Below are 19406 nucleotides of genomic sequence, written 5' to 3' on the forward strand. Positions count from 1 at the left end.
GTTCTGCCTTCCATCTCATCTATTATGCTCCTTTGCCCTTTCAGTGTATTGTCTATTTCTGATATTCTGTTATTAATTGTTTGGGTCTCTTTCTGTGGGTTTTGAATTGTTTCCCATGCTGTATCTATCTTATACGATGGTTCCTATAGTGCTTTCCTGACTTTGTCCTTATTTTTCTCAACTCCATTATAAAGTGTTTTGATACATTTTATTCTTATTTTTCTGAATTCCTTCTCAGGCATTTTCAAAGCCTGCCCCTCTTCCAGTTTGGAGTGTAGATCTACTTCCAGCTCATTTGTCTTAGTCACTTTATCTTGTTTCTGGACATGTGCAGATATGGTCATCTGTTTTTGTTTTTTGGGCATGTTCAATGGTTAGCTGTGGCCTTAAAACTTAGATGGATGTGTGTTTTGGTATTTTTTATGTTTTCTGATTGCCTTCAAGTAGATGTGATTAGGAAATGGGCTTCCCTTTTCACTCTTCTACTTTATCTCCATGGTTCTGTCAGGTGTCCATGGTTGCTCTGGTCCTTCCCGGTTTGGTCTCACTCAAGATGGCTGTTCAGGGAGCCACTGAGTGCCTCAGGGTAGAATGCACTGGAGTTCTTGCTTCTGCTACAAATTCCAGTGGCTGTAAGCCATCCAACTTTCTATATACTCCTTTATAAGTGGTTCAGAGTTCTGGAACCATCCCCTGAGCCTGCTTGTTCTGGTATTCTGTGTTGTTGCTGATGGAGCTCCTCACTGCACTTCCACCCTATTGCCATCCTTGTTTGTTTATCCCTATGTATTCTTATCATCCCTTTGGAATTTTAAACCTGTTGCCTGAACCCAGTGTTATCCAAGGATAGAACCTGGCCTCCTCATCCCTGGCAAATAGAGATCCTGTTTCTAAGTGGGAACAAGTTATGGTACTGGCCTACATAGCAGAGGTAAGGATACTGAGTTGGTGCTTAACAAGTGTGTGTTGAGTGAATGAATGATGAATGAGCTCAGTTGAGCCCAGCTCCAGTGGTTATTTCCAGCCCCTTCTGCTTAACCATATGTTCCATCTTGAAATGTCCTAGCCCAAACCACTCTTTGGATAAGAGGAAACACACAAAATTTCCCCCAGGTAAAAAGGAAAGAGGGCCCGAAGCCTGTTTATTGAGAAATGGATGTCATCAATTCAGAAACATTCAGAGACCTTTTTGCTGTTATTGTTGTTTAGGTGCTGTCGAATTGCTTCCAACTCATAGTGACCCTGTGCACAACAGAACCAAACACTAGCTGGTCCTGCCCCATCCTCACAATCATTGTTACATTTGAGCCCATTGCTCTATCTTGTTAGGGTTCTTCCTCTTTTTCTTGAATCCTTCATTTTACCAAGCATGATATCCTGCTCCAGGGACTATTCCCTCCTGATAACATGAACATTTAACATGTTCCAATTTAGTGTGTCAAAAACTAGAGTTAGTTCCACTTACCTCTTCAAATGATCTACTGTGTGAGCCATCACTCCTATTGTCTCCAGCCACACTGATTTCCTTGAGTTTCCTTAAACACACCAAGTTCATTCCCACTGCAGGACCTTTGCATGTGTCTGGACTGATTGGCTCTGAGATCCTCCCTGAAAACAATTTCCTGTTTCCTCTTCAAAGGGCCTTCTGTACAATCCAATCTAACTGTCTGTTCTCCCTCCGTGACTTCTGTCTTCACTCTAAAGTTCTCACTGCTATCCAACATTGTCTCTTTCACATTCTCTTCCTTGTTGTCATCCTTCTTTATTAAAATTTCATTGTCATGCAAGCAGAGGACTTCTTTGTCTTATGCTTCCAGAACCACAAATAGTGTACCTAGGACTCAGAAGTGGAAAAAAAAAAAAAAAAAAGTGTAGAAACTGTTTGGGGAGTAGCCAAGTGCATTAACCGCTTGTAATGTCTGTCCTAGGACTAGACCCTCACGGGCAGCAAATCAATTCTGACTCATGGTGACCCTCTGTGGGGTTACTGAGACTGTAGATCTTTACAGGAGTAAGCTGCCTTCTCCTTCTGGACATTGAAGTAGGTCCTTAAAAGTGAAGTGGGTGAATAAGAGGTAGTATTGTTGTTGTTGACAAGTGCTGTTGAGTTGGTTCTGACTCATGGTGACTCTGTATAGGGTTTCCCCGGAACAACTGGTGGATTTGAACTGTTTTACTCGTGGTTCACAGTCCAGTGCTGATCCTACCATGCCACATCAGAAGTCCAAGAGATATATTTGTTGTTGTTGTGAAGTGCCGTCGAGTTGATTCCAACCCATAGCGACCCTGTATAGGGTTTCCAAGAAGCAGCTGATAAGCTTCAACTGCCAACCTTGCAGTTCAATTGGCTTTGCAGTCTGGCGCATTAACCCACATCACCACATGGTTAAAAGAGGAGCTTGGGTCCAAGTCTTGACTTCTTCAGTTACTAGCTATAAAAATTCAACCTCTTCCTGTGCTTTAATGTCCCCAACTTTAAAACTGGAATAGTAATATTTATAAGCTCTGAAAGGGTTGATGGCAAGCAAACTCTCCTTGGACTGTAGTGGACGCTCAATAAATAGGAAAACCATTACTATCCTTATCGTATCCATCACCATCATCATCATCTTCACTCTTACTGAGTAGAGAAGATAAAGCTGGAGGCATTGTAATTACCTCGTCAGCCTTCCCATTACTGAGCTCTTTCCACCTGCCAGACACTGTGCTAAGTGCCGGATGTGCACTAGCTCAGGTGACATCACTCTGAGATTTCTGTGTACATTAGACAAAAGTCAAAGCAAGCAGGAGTCCAAATATTGTCCCTTACCTCAACCAAACCCATGTTTCTTCCACCACCGTGAGCCTTGTTTTGACCTTCTAGCTTATGAGGCATTTGCCAAAACCAGCAAAGGCTTTGCGTCATGGGAATTTGGGTGCTGAGCCACTGTGAGCTTCTTTCCTCTATGTCCTCAAAGTCCAGTGGCAGGAACAGTCCTTCTGTGGCAGTTCAATGGTTAATTCCATCACCTTCAACACTAGGCTTCCTGGAGGAAAAACTGAGGGAATGTCTTGATGCAGTTGAGGCCAGGAGTAGCTGTGCATGTGATTGGGTTGTTGGTGTTTTTGTTGTTAGGTACCATCAAGCCAGTTCCAACTCATAGCGACCCTATGCACAACAGAACAAAACACTCCCGGTCCTGCACCAACCTCACAATCGTTGCTACTCCTGAGCCCGTTGCTCTTGCCTCCAGCTTTATCTTCTCTACTCAGCAAGAGTGAAGATGATGATGATGATGATGATGATGATGGTGATGATGGTGATGGAGATGATAAGGATAAATTGCCCATCTGGGGATAAGAGAATTGAACTGTGTTCAGGAAAGTATGTTTAGCTCACAGATCTTAACATCCTACAGCAGACATTATCAATTGATGTGCCTATTGTGTCCTATTGAGCTCTGAAGTGGTCTCAGAATCCATTATTGTGTCAATAGGACACAATAAGCACATCAGTTGGTAATGTCTGCTGTTCGTGGACAGTAGGGTGCTCAATTCTCTTATCCCCAGATGGGCAATTTAGACCCAGACACAGTTCTTAGCCTCAAATTACATAGCATGCTGGAAGTCACCTCCAGTCAAGTTCCTTCTTGAACATTCCATAAGCTTCACTTCCCATCACCCATGAGAGAAAGGCAAGCTGATTGAAGAAAATGATTGTGCGCATGTTAACAATATGAATTCTATCTAGTTTCCTCTTGACTGCTAAAGGTTGGCAGTTCAAACCTACCCCATGGCACGATAGAAGAAAGAAAGGTCTGCAGTCGGCTTCATCTTCACAGCAAACCCTGTGGAGTTGCCATACGCCGTAACCCAAGGGCTAACCACAAGTCCCGGTCAGTTCAATGGCAATGGCTTTGTTGGTGTGTTTGCTGCTTCCTGTTTTTATATGATTTCCGCCAACATCCGACATATTGGTGACTTACACAGTGTGGTCTATTTTAAAGTCACTTTAAGATTTCTGTTTTTTTTTGCAAATGACCTTAATGTCTAAATTATTTTAATGGGCCATTGTATGCTAGCCTTTTACAAACCATGGGAACCTCTTGAATTGACTGTAGGATTAAGGTTATTGTGAAATAGGGTGACAAAGCTCTCACATGAGAACACCCATGGGGGAGGGGTTGTTGACTTGTTATTTACTGAGTGATGGGGCTTAGACTCTCCCTAGTGACCTGTCAAACTGGCATGTGGTGTGAGGAGAGGACAGTGGGTGTTTGGGGTGGGCACTTGGTGTAAGCAGTGGGCAGAGAGAAATTATATTTATTTTTGACATTAGTGAGTTTCTGTCTTTCTTCTCAATGCCATGAATTGATGTTTAATATGATCTCTGGTTACTGTGAGAGAGGAGGCCTGGGTGAGGGGTCATCTGGGATCCAACCCAAAAAAACGGTGGGAAAGCAAATATCTTGACAGTCCAGGGCAGGAAATTCTCCCCACGTTGGGAGACAGATCTGTCTTCCTTTAATCCCCAGCACAGCTGCTCTGCTCAGAGTATATCAAAATAAAACAAAACGCACACATACACACACACAAACAAAAAACCGAAACCCACTGCCATCTATCCTGATGACTCCTAGTGACTCAATAGGACAGAGTTGAACTGCCCTAGAGGGTGTCCAAGGCGGTCAGTCTTTAAGGAAGCAGCCTGCCACATCTTTCTCCCACAGAGAGCCTGGCAGTTTCAAATCACCAACTTTTTGGTTGACAGCCAAATGCTTTAACCACTGACCCACCAGTACCCCACAGGCTATGTGGCAGTCTGTGACTCTGAAGATTTGCTGCCTACCAGGATATACCCAAAACCAAACCAAACCTGCTGTCATCAAGTAAATTCAAACTCACAACGGCCCTATAGACGTAGGGTTCCTGAGACTGTAAATCTTTCTCCATTAATCTTACAGGTGGTAGCCTGACACCTAATGCACAGTGCTTTTGGGGCTCCTTTACCAGGGTATGTTGTTGTTTTCGTTGTTAAGTGCTGTCGAGTCAGTTCCGACTCATAGCAATCCTCTATGGTGTTTCCGGGGAGCAGCTGGTGGGTTTGAACCGCCAATCTAGTAGTTAGCAGTCCAGTGATTACCCTACAGCGCCACACCATGACTCTTTGTTGTGGTTGTTGAGTGCCGTTGGTTTGGTTCTGACTCATAACAACCAGATATAGAGTTTCTGAGGAGTGACTGGTGAGTTTGAACTGCTGACTGTGAAGTTCAAACAGACCTTAAGGTCCAATACTTACCCTACAGCGTCACACCAGGAGTCTTTAGAGAGGTATAGACTAGGGTATGGAGTCCCGATACAAGATAATGCTCTGCACTGCAAGTTTGGTGTGAACAGCAAGGTGGGTAGTTCAAACTTACCAGCTGCTCCTTGGAAACCTCATACAGGCTCACTATAAGTCAGAGCTGACTCGACAGCACTTAGCAACAACAAAATATTAGGGTATAGAGTCCTGTCGTAATGCTGTAGGATAAGCACTGGACCTCAAGGTTGGTTTAAACAGCAAGGTCAGCAGTTCAAACTCACTAGCCGCTTCTCAGAAATGCTAGATAGGGTTGCTATGAGTCGGAACCAACTCAATGGCTCTTAACAGCAGCATATTAGGGTATAAAGAGACATTGTGCCCTGGTGGTATAGTGGGTTATGTGTTTGGCTGTTAACCACATGGTCAGTGGTTTGAATCCAACCACCAGCTGCTTCCCGGAAGAAAGACGAGGCTTTCTGCTTCAGTTGGGATTCACAGCCTCAGAAACCTTGTACAGGGTTGCTCTGGGTCAGCAATGACTAGACAGTACACAACAACAGCAGCTACAGAGATGTTAATGATTGGGGAATCCTAGGAACAAATCCAATTTCAGATGATTCCTGTTCTACAGTCTGACTCTCATGGGAGTTTGAGCCCACGGTCAGAAAGGGGGCACTACTTGAAATAGAAACCAAATGCCTCCCCTTGGAGATGTTGTCAGTACTGATGCCTGAACCCCCACTCCCCCATGTATTGAGCACCTCCTCTGTGCCAGACACACGTACCACACATGTAATATTCTCTCCTCTCCGCAATCTTCTCAGCTGCCCTGGGAGGATGACCTTCTATCCTTCCATTTCAGAGCTGAGGAGACTGAAGCTCAAAGGAGCAAGCGAATGCCCGCAAAGTCACCAGAAATTCTGAATAACACTGAATATTAGTCTAAATTATTTTTATTTATTTGATTGATTTATTAAAATTTATTTAATTCATTAAGCATTTGCAGTTTGCCAAGAACTTCATGCGAATGTTGAGTTCAAGATGTAATTAGACTGTGGGTTAAAGAAGGAGTCAGTTATGGGGAAGGTTGGGAGAAGAATATTCCAGAGAGGTTCTAGTGATGAGACTCAGAAGCTCCCTTCAGAGAAAACTAAAGTGCTACATCACCCGCCAAAGACAAACATGCAGATGGGTTTTCGGAAGGGGCAGGAGTGAGGGGCTAGGAGAGTGTGGTGTACATCTTCTCTCTTCTGTTCTTCTTTGCCCCTTCCCTTCATCAACCTCAGTTCCCCATGCACATATTGATCTAAGAAGACCACCATCCATCTCCCATGTTATAGATCAAGATACCGAAAAACAGGGAATCCCCCTCTCAGTCCCAGACCCCAAATCCTGGGCAAGAGACCCTAATGACTTAGTTGGAGGCACGTAGAGGGGTTCATATAATACAAATGGCTCATGAGGGCCTTTTGCTGAGGGTAAAGCATCTGGTTGGATGGCCATAAGAAGGCGGGCAGATATGCCTGAGAGATAGAGCTGAAAATCAGACCCAAAGGGGGTCTAACTCAAAATATTATGCTTGAAAACCAGCTTTGTGAATCATTTTAAAGTAGCACAGTACTGGCCAAGTCAGTCCCATTTGTATCTTCTAGATGGTTGTCTGCATTGCTATGGGAATGGATGGTCACAGCCATGCGGATGCCATGCTTTGGTTCTCATTGACTCTGTAGAGTGGGGTGGTTAAGAGGATGGACTCTGGAGCTCCAAGCTCTTCCTTTGAGAAGCCTGCCTCACCCATGTCAGGTGTAAGTTCTCTCTTCTATAACCCAGAGGTGCTTGTTTCCAGCTCAGTGGGTTACTGTGAAGGTGACATAAATTAGTCCTGTTCACTGCACACAAATTATTAGGAACCATCCAGACTGAACTCTGTGGAGAATGGTGGCTCGAGCCTACTCTTTAACGAGGGATAGATAGTATGAGATGCCGGGGGCAGAACATTCTGGAACATTCTGGAAGCTCAGTTGTCAAAGTTAAATGATAGGCCTGGGCCTTGTAGACACAATTTCTTTGGAATCATGTTCCAAATACCACATGGGAGTGTGGACCCAGATGTTGACCAAATCTGCTGGCCCAGCTTGGCTTCATTAGTCCCCCAAGAACACCCAGACAGATCAAAAAGCCTATCCTGGGCTGGCCAGAGATTGCTCAACAGACCGGTGACTGTTACACTAGGGAAGAGAATTTCAATTAGCTGGCTGGCTTAGCATCTCTCGAATGGGAGAAGATGGGTTGCATTCTTATCTCCAACATGGATGGAGAACTGAAAACGTGCCAGTATGCCAGGGCTGAGGAGAGGTACTAAGGGTGCAAGAATAAAGACCCTGTTACAGAACTCAAGGAACATATTGTCTACAGATAATTATAGAGGACTATTAATTTGTTTATTGTTCTGGTAAGAATGTAATTGATCATAAACAAGAGCTGTAAAAACATCCAACAATAAAGTAAGGTTAAATGAAGCATGAAAGTAAATAAATGTTGAAATAGATGAAACAAGGGGGAAGGAGTAAAGAGAGGGTATGCTGCAGCCAGGATTAAGCTAGTGGCCAGAATTGTGAGAATGGCTTTGGGGCCCTGGGCCTACCTCTTCTGTGCACTACAAGCTTGCAAAAGAGAGTGTATCGCATCTCTGCTTTTTCATCTGCAAAATGCATGGGAAGTTTATGAAGAATCAAAGAGAACTGAAAGCCCTATTAAGGTCCTTTGACATTGTAGGGGCTTCTTAGTGATGTCTATGATGGGTTATTTGTACCAAGTCTGGACTGCTTTGCCTCTTCTCCCCAACATGCTCTGAACATAGGAACTGTCCACATGGCACAAAATAGTCAAACTGACAACAGAGCACTATTCTATCTATAAGGAGCTCTGGTAACGTAGTAGTTACAAATCAGGCTGCTAACCTCAAGGTCGGCAGTTCGAAACTACCAGCCACTCTGCGGGAGAAAGTTGAGGCTTTCTGCTTTCATAAAGATTTACAACCTCGGAAACCCTGTGTAGGGTCACTATGAGTAGGAACCGACTCAACAGTACTTAACAACAACAACGCTCTATCTATGACCCAGTTAACATGGAACAATCCCAAATCTGGAGCTTTCTCAAGAGCTAGACTGGGAAGTCAGGCTTAGGTTTCCTGCTATCCCTCGACCCTGACAGCAAGTCCCCAGCCAGGTTTGCTTTCCCAGTTGGATAAGGAGAAATCAGAATGAAGTGTAAGGGTGGAGGGAAGCGAGAGGTCTAGCAGCAACATAGAGGACAGCCCTGTCTTCCTTCTTAGCACATTTTGCTTACCTTGTATGGAAAGTACAAGAACCCCGCACACTAGTAAAACATTGCCTGATTAATTTCATTGTTAGTTACCATCGCATCAGCTCTGACTCACAGTGACTCCCCGTATAGCAGAATGAAGGCTTACCCTGCCTGGTGCCATCATCTCCCTGGTTGTTGGCATGCTTGAGTCCTTTGCTGCTGCCTCTGTATGAGTCCATTTCCTTAAGTGTTTCTTTGGCCTTTGCTGGCCCTTCATTTTACCAAACACAAAGTCTTTCTCCAGAGATCGGTCACTCCTGATGAAACATATCTAAAGTAAGCAAGTTGAAGTCTTGGATAATATTGTTTTGATCCATAGGCTTTTCATGAGTTGATTTCAGAAGTTCATCACCAGGTCTTTCTTCCTAGTCTGTCTTAGTCAGGAAGACTCCACTGAAACCTGTCCACCCTGGGTGACCCTGCTGGCACACAGCTTCCAGCATCACAGCAACACGCAAGTCACCCTGGTACGACAAACGGACAGACAAATGGGAGTAGTGGACTTTGATGTTGTTCTTGTTAAGTGCCACCGAGTCAGTTCCCATTTGTAGCGACCCTGTGTAGGGTTTCTGAGGAGCGGCTGGTGAATTTGAACCACCAATCTTGCTATTCAAATTGACCTTGATGTCACGTGCTTATCCTACAGGGTTACACCAGGATTCCTTTAGGAATGCATTATTTAGATTAGAAATCCATCTAATATTTGAGGTGGCAAGTTATTCTGAGGAGTTAAGGGGGTCAAGAAACATGGAGAGAAAAATGGCCCTCCTGCCCCAATGAAAGTCAAAGAAGGGTATTGGAATGAGCAAGTGCCGTTTCATACTAAAGTCAGTTTTGCACACATTTAATTGCTTCTACTTTTGTGGTGCTGCAGGATAATGCACTGGACCACAAGGTCAGATTGAACCACAAGGTTGGCGGTTCCAACCCACCAGCTGCTCCTCAGAAACACTATACGGGGTCACTGTGGGTACGAGCCAACTCGACGGCATTTAACAACAATAACAACTTTTTCAAGGAGTCCTGGTATAGCTCTGTAGGATAATCACTGGACTGCTAATCGTAAGATTGGTGTTTAAAATCCACCAGCTGCTCCTGGTAAACCCCGTGCAGGGTCACTGTTAGAGGGAACCAAGTGGATGGCAACACAACTTTTTTCCAGTGTAGCCAGACTATACCAAGAACTGCCAGAAGAACCAGTAGGTCTGTCTGGGAATTGCAATCAGAAGACTTCTTAGATATGCACATGGTTAGACTTCATCTCACGTACTTTGGACATGTCCTCAGGAGAGACCAGCCCCTGGAGAAGGACATCAAGCTTGCTAAAGTCAGCGGGTCACTGAAAAAGCAGATGACCCTGAATGAGAGAGATCGACGATGGGTTCCCACCCAGGGAAGATTGTGAGGCTGGCACAGAATGGGGCAGTGTTTCCTTCTGTTGTTCCTGGGGTTGAGGGTGCCTAACAACAACAACAGTCCTTGCTCTGGCTCAACAGCAGGGACTCAACAGGTGAACAGAGTCATTTATAATGTCACCTTCCTTCGCTTTGCCGAGCTCTCTGGAGCTTCCATTTCTCAGCCAGCTGTTGGCATGAGGCCCTCAACAAAACCAAGTTGAAACGCTCAAAATGGGGAGAACAAATGCTCCTGTTCCCAAAATATACTGCTGGTATGTAGCTCTGTGTCTGATTCCCCTGCCGTTTGTGGCTGCTGTCTGAGAGGCTTGGAGCATTAAATCATCGCTTGAGAAGGCTGAAGACAATCTGTTATGAGAGAACAAGGACATTGTGCTAACTGACCCTCCATCACAGCAGGCACCAAGATCCGGCGCTGTGAGAACAGGATCTCATTGTGTCTCTTATGTCTGGGAGTGCAGAGCCCCGGCATCGAGAGGTGTGGCCTAAGGTCCTGAAGCTTTCACGTTCCCATGAACCTCTTCCATCCATGTGCGTACTCTGCATAATTGATTACTGGATGCGCTGAATCTGTGTCCAGGGATGGATTGCTCTCTTCCATCACTCATCTGTCAGGTAGTTGGTGTGCTGTATGGTGGTTTGAGTGTTACTGCAATGCTGGAAGCTGTGCCACTGGGATTTCCTTTATAAACAAGGTTATCCACAGTGGATAGGTTTCAGTGGCTCTTCCCGACTGAATCAAAGTAGGAAGAAAGGCCTGGAGATCTACATCTGAAAATTAGCCAATGGATACATCTGGGTCACAACAGAACACAGTCAGACTCACTCACTTTGAACATCAGCAGAAGGGATCAATGACTGCAGGAGAGCATCATGTCCACTACAGCAGAGAGACCCTTGGTGAGATGGATTAGCCCAAGAGTTACAAAGGTGGGCTCCAGCATGCGGATGGCATAGGGCTAGGCCGTGTCTTGTTCTGTTGTCCATATGGGCACCGTGTATTGACACGACATCTGTTTGAAATCTTGATGTGGCACTGTAGGATAAGCGTTGGACTACGATCCACAGGGTTGGTGGTTCAAACTCAACAGCCACTCCTCGGAAACCCTATATATACAGGGTCTGACTCAACTGTACTTAACAACAACCATCCATTTATCTCATTAACAACTCCATGGTAATCTCTGTTGTGAAATTCTACCTGTTCATGGGAAAATGTACACTGTTCTTGATGCTGTCTCTGCTATGTGTTGCAAGCACTGAGCAAGTGCTGTCTCCTGCACTCTTCACCACACTCCTGGGAATCAGAGATCGTTACAGCCCATGTTGATGCGGAAACACATCCCTAGACACTACTCGTGTACACTGAGAACTTACTGCATGCCAGGCCCGTTTCAAAAACTATTTCATTTTCACAACGGGCTGATGTCAGAGGTCCTCTGGTTGTGCCCATTTTGCAGATGAGGAGAGTGAGGTGCAGACAGTTTAAATCAACTTGCTGAGTTTCCCAGGAAATGATGGAGCCAAGATTCCAAACCAGGCAGACAAGAACAGGAATCCATATTTAATCTAGTCCTGAGATGGGGGTTTGCATTCAGGCTCACTCCCCTCCCCTTCCAGCCTCTGTGCCTGGAACCCAGTCGGCAGGTGGCACAAACTCAGAACCTTTCCGGAATCTGGCATGTTAATGAATGATGCAGGCACAGGTCACAGCAGGGCTAGCAAACAAAGGCAAGGCTTTCTTAGTCGTTCATTTGTGGGATTTCTTTGTTTTTTTTAGATAGACACATAGATTCCAGAAATATTAAAAAAAACAAAAACAAAAACAAAAACCACACAGAAAAAGTTGCCATGGAGTCAACCTGATTCCTAGCTTCCCCATGTGTGTCAGAGTGGAACTGTGCACCACGGGGTTTCCCATGGTGGATTTTCCTGGAAGTAGCTCTCAGGCCTGTTTTCTGAAGCACCTCTGGATGCACTGAAAACCCCAGATTTTCTGTTAGCAGCCAAGCACACTAACTGTTTCTTTGTAGTTCCTTTCTGAGAAAGTCCGAAGACAAATATCATGGTGTCAAGACAGCATCAGAATGCAGGAACTCTAAAAACAGTTGTTCTTTTTTATTTTAAGGGCTAGAAGCAAATTTTATCTTCATTTGTTTGTTTATTTGGGTGAATGTTTATAGAGTATATGAGTTTTCCCTTCAACAATTTATACACATTTCATTTCATAACATTCGTCGCAGTCCCCTTGGTGTAGCATCGCTCTTCCCACTTCCTCCCTGGGTTCTGCATTTCCTTCCTCCTCCTTCCCTGCCCCTACCTGTCTCTGTTTTGGGGAAATACTTCTTCCCAGGATCAGTGCTTCTCCAGAGAAGAGACGAGAACCTTAGACACTCTCTTGTAAATTCTCAAGCTGTTTGCCTCTTCCATTAAACAAACAAACAAACAAACAAACAAACAAACAAAACAGCTTTGGAAGATAATGCCAACAAGTAGACAAAAAGTTTTTCCAAAAGGGAGCATCTCGCTCCAGCAAGTTTCACTGAGAAGGCAGGATGAGCTCTGGTAGTGTTTCTGATGTGCCAGGAGTGGAGAGGCCAGACAACATGGCTGAGATCTATGGGTTCTTTGAACTTCACCTTTCGGGACCTCACCCCGCGGGGTCCCTGGGAGCTGAAGAAAGTTCTCATTGACTCCCTGCAAATGGTCCCTGTGGGAGCCAGCCACCCACGGGAGAGAGGCTACCTCGGGCCTGGCCTCCAGTGTACTGGAGTGCGAGCATGTGGAGTGAGCGAGTGAACTAGGAGCCAGACTCTCGAGGAGGGCTTCCTGGGATGGTTATCTGGCACCTTTTCGACAGTTGCTTCCTAAGTAATTGCAATGGGAATAAGGATCAAAAGGAGTAGTTTGCCCGTGGAGTGTATTTTCAGTGGAGTGGACTCTGGGCTCATGGTGGCCCCAAGTATGTCATAGTACAACTATGCTCCGGAGAGTTTCCCATGGCTGATTTTTTGGGGGGAGTAGATTGCAAGGCCTTTCTTCTAAAGTGCCTACAACCTATTTGTCAGGAGCCGAGCACTTAACCATTGTCACCATACAGGTTCCTAGACCTGCTCTCCTTAATTCTCATATAAAGAGTTCTTTGCTGAAACCCATAATGTTGAACCATCTCTCTGATGAATTCTTATTCAGTCACCTCAGCAACTAACTGTGGCATTCAAAAAGCGTGGATCTAGAAATGCCACATGACTGATCAAGTGACATTTTGTGCAATTTCCTGATCTTGTAATTCAAGACATAAGCATACTTTCATCTAGAACGTTCCTGCCAGTCATCTACCACACGCCAAGCACTGCACATGCATTCTTCCATTTAGTTCTCTCAGCATATCTGTGATGTAAGTCTAAGAAATGCACCCATTTCACAGATGAAGAATTGGCTCAGAGAAAACAAAAGGCTGCCCAAGGTCACACAGCTTGAAAGTGACAGAGCTGAGATTTGAGTTCAGGTTAATTTGATTTCATTTGATCATTTCCATCCATCCTTGATGAAAGAACATCGTTGCTCTTGAGTTGACTTTAACCTCATGTGACAGAGTAGCAGTGTGCTAGATGGTTGCACAGGCTGCCTTCTCTACAGAAGCAAATCACCAGGTCTTTTCTACCGCGGAACAGTTAGGGGGCTCAAACCACCAACCTTAGAACTAACAACCAGGCTCTTAATTATGCGCTACACCAGGCCTCCTTCTTGGTGGAAACAGGGTAGGGATGATAGTTTTAATTTTCCCAAAGATGAAACTGAGACTAAGAAGACTTCGGAGGTCCCATAGCTAGGAAGTGACAGAGATGTCCCTTAACAGGTCCAGTCACCGTCCCTCATGTGTCAACTGCATTGGCAGAGAACTGGGTGGTAAGGGTGGGGGAAGGAGAAAGTGGGTGATGGAGTAGCAAAGGTGGACTTACTGGTTTCAGGTATGACTGCCATTTTGTAGTCAGACTTCCTCCATCTATGTCTTGGACAAGTTTCTCCAGCCAGCAGGTGAAACAACTTCAGACAGCCCAATAGTTACATCTCACTGGATTAGGTAAAGGCAAGCACCTACCCTTCTCATTAACTCAGGAGGAAAAGTGTATCTGAATCCCATGGCATCCCTGAGCTAATCCCAATAGCCAGGCATCATTTATTCAGTAGCAGTGTCAAATACCTACTGAGTGCATCCTTGCATCCGAAATGCTGTGTGGAAAGACAGCAGTGACCAGAAGACACATGTCTACCCTCATAGGCGTATAGTCTAGAGAAAGACAGTCAATGTATAAACAAATACATAAAAGTCTTCACAAAGTGCTTTGAAAAGTAAAACGGAATGTTGCTCTAAAAAGAGTGGCCAGAGTAGGTAAGGGTTCCTGTAGCCAGTATGATCAGCTAAGGCCTCTCTGAAGAGGTGGTACGTGAGCAGAAATGACGAGAGGGTAGCGGTCATAAAGAAATGGGTGGAAGACCCTTCCAAGAGGAAAGATCTTGGATGTGCAAAGGCTCGGGGATGGAAATGAGCTTAGAGAGACAGAAAAAGGGGCAGTACAGTGAGACTGAGCTCAAGAATGAGTGAGATGTAGCGTATCCATGGTGAAGCCAGGATCTCAACCCCAAAAGTTTTATTCCCAAGCCTTTTGCTCTTTACCTCTTCTGTGTACCCCCTTGTTGGGGAGTGCAGTGGCTCTGTAGGATAAGCACTAGATTGCTAACCACAAGGTTGACAGTTTGAGCCCACCAGCCCCTCCGAGAGGAGGGAGGGGAACGAGGCTTTCTCTTCCCACAAAGATTTACAGCTTTAGAAACCCGAAGTAGAGCTTCAAACTATGAATCAGAACGGACTCAACTGTTTTAACAGCAACAACAAACATACCTGGTGTGGTGCTGTGGGTTAATGCGCCAGACTACAAAGACATTTGAACTGCAAGGTCAGCAGTTCAAGTTTACCAGCTGCTCCTTGGAAATCCTATACCGGGTCACTATGGGTCGGAACCAACTTGACGGCACTTCACAACAACAACAACCTGGGACAGTATCCCACTTATTTTAGTGCATAGCTAGATTTTCTATGAGCAAGTGGAATATCTAAAATAGGAAGGTAAGTCAGAAAGTATTGCTACTAAGGGTCTGTTCCAAACAAAATGTGTTTAAACACGTCTCTGTGGTCAGTGGATGGCTGCCACTGTTCTCTCAATAATATACGTGTCTTAGTTTCATTAGGGTGCCTTCAAAAATATACCATGGGGAAAATGATTTTTGAGGTATACAATTTACAAAACACAAGTGGGGCATCCTCTGAAATCATTGAAATTTTGCAACACATTTATGGAAATTCGGCCCCACATAAAACAAAAGTTCTTAAGATGAATCAGACGTTTTAAGTAAGGTCAGAAAGACCTCAAAGATGAGCCAAGGAAGGGAAGACCTTCAACCTTATTGAAGAAATTATGGCTGAAGTACAGGAACCAGTGAAAGAAGACTGTAGAATTACCAGTGATACAATAGCTACTGCAGTTGGGGTCTCACATGATTGGGCATTTTCAATTGTAAGTGAACATCTTGGCCTCAGCAAACTTTTGGCTCAATGGATGACGAAAGTCTTATGTGAAGATCAGCTAGCTCAAAATGCTGATCTTTCCATTTCGTCTGTTAAGCAAGATTGACGCTAATGAGGATTATTTTATGGCATGAGTCATAACTGGAATGAGGCTTGGATTTATGAGTATGATCGAGAGAACAAGGTCCAATCAAAACAATGGCTTCCGGAGGGATCTGCTGGGCTGCTTAAATTCAAGGCAGAGAGGTTAACTCAGAAGGTTACGGCAATTGTTTTGGGGGAATTCTAAAAAGATGGGGAGCAGAATCCTGGTATGGCACCTTAGGATAAGCACAAGACTGCTAACTGAAAGGTCAGAGGTTCAAACTCACCGGCTGATCCTCAGAAACCATATGTAAGGAGGTTATGAGTTGGAACCAACTCAATAGCACTTAACAACAACAACAAACAAAAAGATGGGGTCACCTTGGTAGATTTACTTGAAGGACACAGCACAGCCTTGAGACTTGTTGTTAAGTGCTTTTGGTCAGTGCTGACTCATAGTGACTCTGTATAGGGTTTCCGAGTAGCAGCTGGTGGGTTTGAACCGCAGCCTGGTGCTCTGATTGTACAGTGCCACACCAGGAATCTGGGACTTACCACAAAGACATTTAAAGATAATGAAAACTGCACTGTTAAGAAAAAGGCCAAGAAAATTGTGCTGAAGAATCTTTTTCTATCATAACAATGCACCTGCTCATTCTTCCAAGCGTAGCAAGGGCTGTCCTCTGAGAATATTGTCGGGAAACTTTACCACATATACCTTCTAGCCCTGATCTTGACCCAGCAGATGTTTTTTGTTCCCCAATCTCAGAGAGCATTTGAAAGGAACCTTATTTGAGACCCTCAAAGATACCGACAGTGCCATTTTGACATGGTGCAAATCAAAAAGCACAGAAGTCCTTGGGGAAGGATTGGAGAGATACAAATTGTGCCTTCAGAAGTGTATAGGTATTGCTGATGGATATGTCAGGAAACAGCCACATCCCATTTTGAGTCTTTTGTCTAATGAAGGTTTCTATGATTTTGTAGCAATACTTCTTTACTTACTCCCATGCCATACCACTACCTGGTGGGTGCCTTCTAGTCCTCCAGGAAGAATAGGAGTCAAGTGAAGGGATACAGCAAGAGTTAATGGACTCTTTAAGGTCTTCTTGGATCTTCATCCAAACTCAAACGTAGCCCAAGCAAAAAGCTTTGGCGATGTTTGTCTTGGTGGGAGCGGAGGCGTCGATGAATGATATTTCCCTTTTTCTCCTATTTTTCACTTTCTTATGCCTCTGGGCTGATGGTTGCTGGCCAAGGCCAGAGGTACCAAAATCCCACAAGAAAGGAAGCCTTTGAAGCAATCATCTGTTCAGCTGACAAGGAGGTAGTGTTGCCTGAAGTCTCACCCAGGAATGTAATCTTTTGGAGTTTTTGACAGGGTGCCTAGGAGGCCCTCAGAGACTCGTGAACAACTCAGAATTGATTTGGAAAAAACATACGAACTTCTGGATGGGACTAGGAGCCAAGGCTGTAGCCCTCTGGGAGCCTTCATGTGCACTCAGCCAATCAGTGGGAGTCTCTTGCTCATGGACCAAGTTGGCTGAACCACCCTCTTCAGTTTTGGAAAATTCAAAGAGCAGATGTTGAATGACCTTTTCAGAACATAGCCTGGAATCCCTTGTTCTCCAGTAAAATGATTTAGACTAAGTTATTTGACCATGCAAATGGCAGATTGGGGAGTATGGTGCCTTCCTTAGTTGGTCCCACTAGACACTTGCTACTCAAAGTGTGGTCCATGAACCAACAGCATCCACCCAGCCTTTGAGCTTGTTAGAAATGTTGAACCTCAGTCCACACCCGAGACATACTGAATCAGACTCTGATTTTAATCAAATCCCTGTTAATGTGCATGCACATCAAAGTTTGAGAAAAGTATTGCCAGACAAGATTTGTCAAATATATAGTCTGCTACCATTGCTCCTTTGTGAGTCTATGGCAGGCATCAATAATCAAATGCAGAACTGTTCTCTCCTGAGCTCAGAATCTTCTCTAGTCTTGACTCTGGGTTGCATGGGTCAATCAATAGGCTTTGGTCAGAGACTAATCCTATGTTTCTTGGTACTGGTAACACTTGAGGAAGGCTCTGTGGCTCTGGTATTGTCAGCGATGTATCCTCAGTACTGAGCACAGCAATGAGCACACGTGGTTGTTAGTTACCTTCAAGTTGGCTTTGACTCATGATCACCCATGTACAACAAGACAAACTGTTACCTGGGCTTGCACCACCATCATGCGCCTTGCTGTGCTCAAGTCTGTTCCTGCAGCCATTGTGCCTTTTGAGTGCTTCTAACCTTGGGGGCTCACCTTCCAGCATGGTATCAGATACTATTTTGTTGTGATCCATACGTTTTCACTGGCTGATTTTCCAAAGTAGATCACCAGACCTTTCTTCCTTGTCTAATTTAGTCTGCAGTCTTCACCATGGGTGACTCTGCTGTATTTGAAATACCAATAGCTTAACCACCAGCATCGCAGCAGGAAAGACATCACCACAAGGCAACAAACTAACACTTAGGAACCTGATAGGTATCTGTCCAGTGCTTGGAGAATGAATGCATCTCTCTCAGCCTTTGTCTTGTGGTATTCACCCTGCCCTAGCCCACGCCTCCAGAAAACCAGTATGTCCGCTGGGCATGAGGGAACCCCAGCACCTCCTCTAGGTGACTGGTTATGTTCTTGGTTGGTACCCTCTGGAAAGGTGAAATGAAGTTGTAAAGATGTGAGAGAACTCATGAAGATACCCAGAGACCCAGCTGGCTGGCACATGGACCTTTTGCTCAGGGCATGGCCCCTCATGGTCTAGCCCCTAGCAATGACAACCATTTAAGGAGGCCACATAAACAGCTGGAGGTGGGCTGTGGGGAGAAGAGACAGAAATGGCGGCCGAGGAGTGGTCTGAGCAACAGGGCTCCAAAGACAGAGCGCTAATGATTATAAATAGCATCCTTTTGATGGCCTTTTGATGTGCTGTCCAAGGCCAGGTGGAAAATCTTTCCTCCCCTGCCTTCCCCCACTAATCGCTTTCCCCTCATTTTTCAATAAAGATTCTTAGTCCAGCCGGCTGCTCGTCTGTAGCATTTGTTTCCCATTAGAATACCTTTGGCGATTTTGGTGTGTTATGCTAGATAATTGCTTTAATAACAAACTGAGGAAAGACTTTTGAACATTTTAGGAAGTCATTTTTTTTTCCCTTCTCCAATGAAAATCTAACAGACACTGACAGAGCACTTGGGAATAGTCAAAGAGGAAAAAAGGGGGTGAGCAGTTGAGGGGAAAGCAGGAATAGCATCAGGAGTGAGTGGCCAGGAGTTGTAAGAGAAGACCCTGTAGGCAGGGGTCTTTTCCTACTGCCACAGTAAGGACACTTGGGAGTGGACAGTGGGCAAACAAACCAACACAACAGACCCATGACCATCATGTCAATTCTGACCCATGGTGGCCCTGTGTGTTACAGAGCAGGACTGTTCCAGAGGGTTTTCTGGTCTGTTGTCGCCATGATAAAGTTCTCAGGGATTAACTGAAAGGTTATTTACCAAAAGGAAATGGTTAATGTTCAACCATTTCAAGAGATCCCATATGAACAAGAGCCAATGATACTCAGAGAGGAAGTCCAAAGTGCATTGAAAGAAGTGGCAAAGAACAAGGCACCAGGAATTGATGGAATAAA

This window comes from Chrysochloris asiatica, unplaced genomic scaffold (assembly GCF_000296735.1).
Source record: "Chrysochloris asiatica unplaced genomic scaffold, ChrAsi1.0 scaffold00078, whole genome shotgun sequence".
Taxonomy (NCBI): Eukaryota; Metazoa; Chordata; class Mammalia; order Afrosoricida; family Chrysochloridae; genus Chrysochloris; species Chrysochloris asiatica.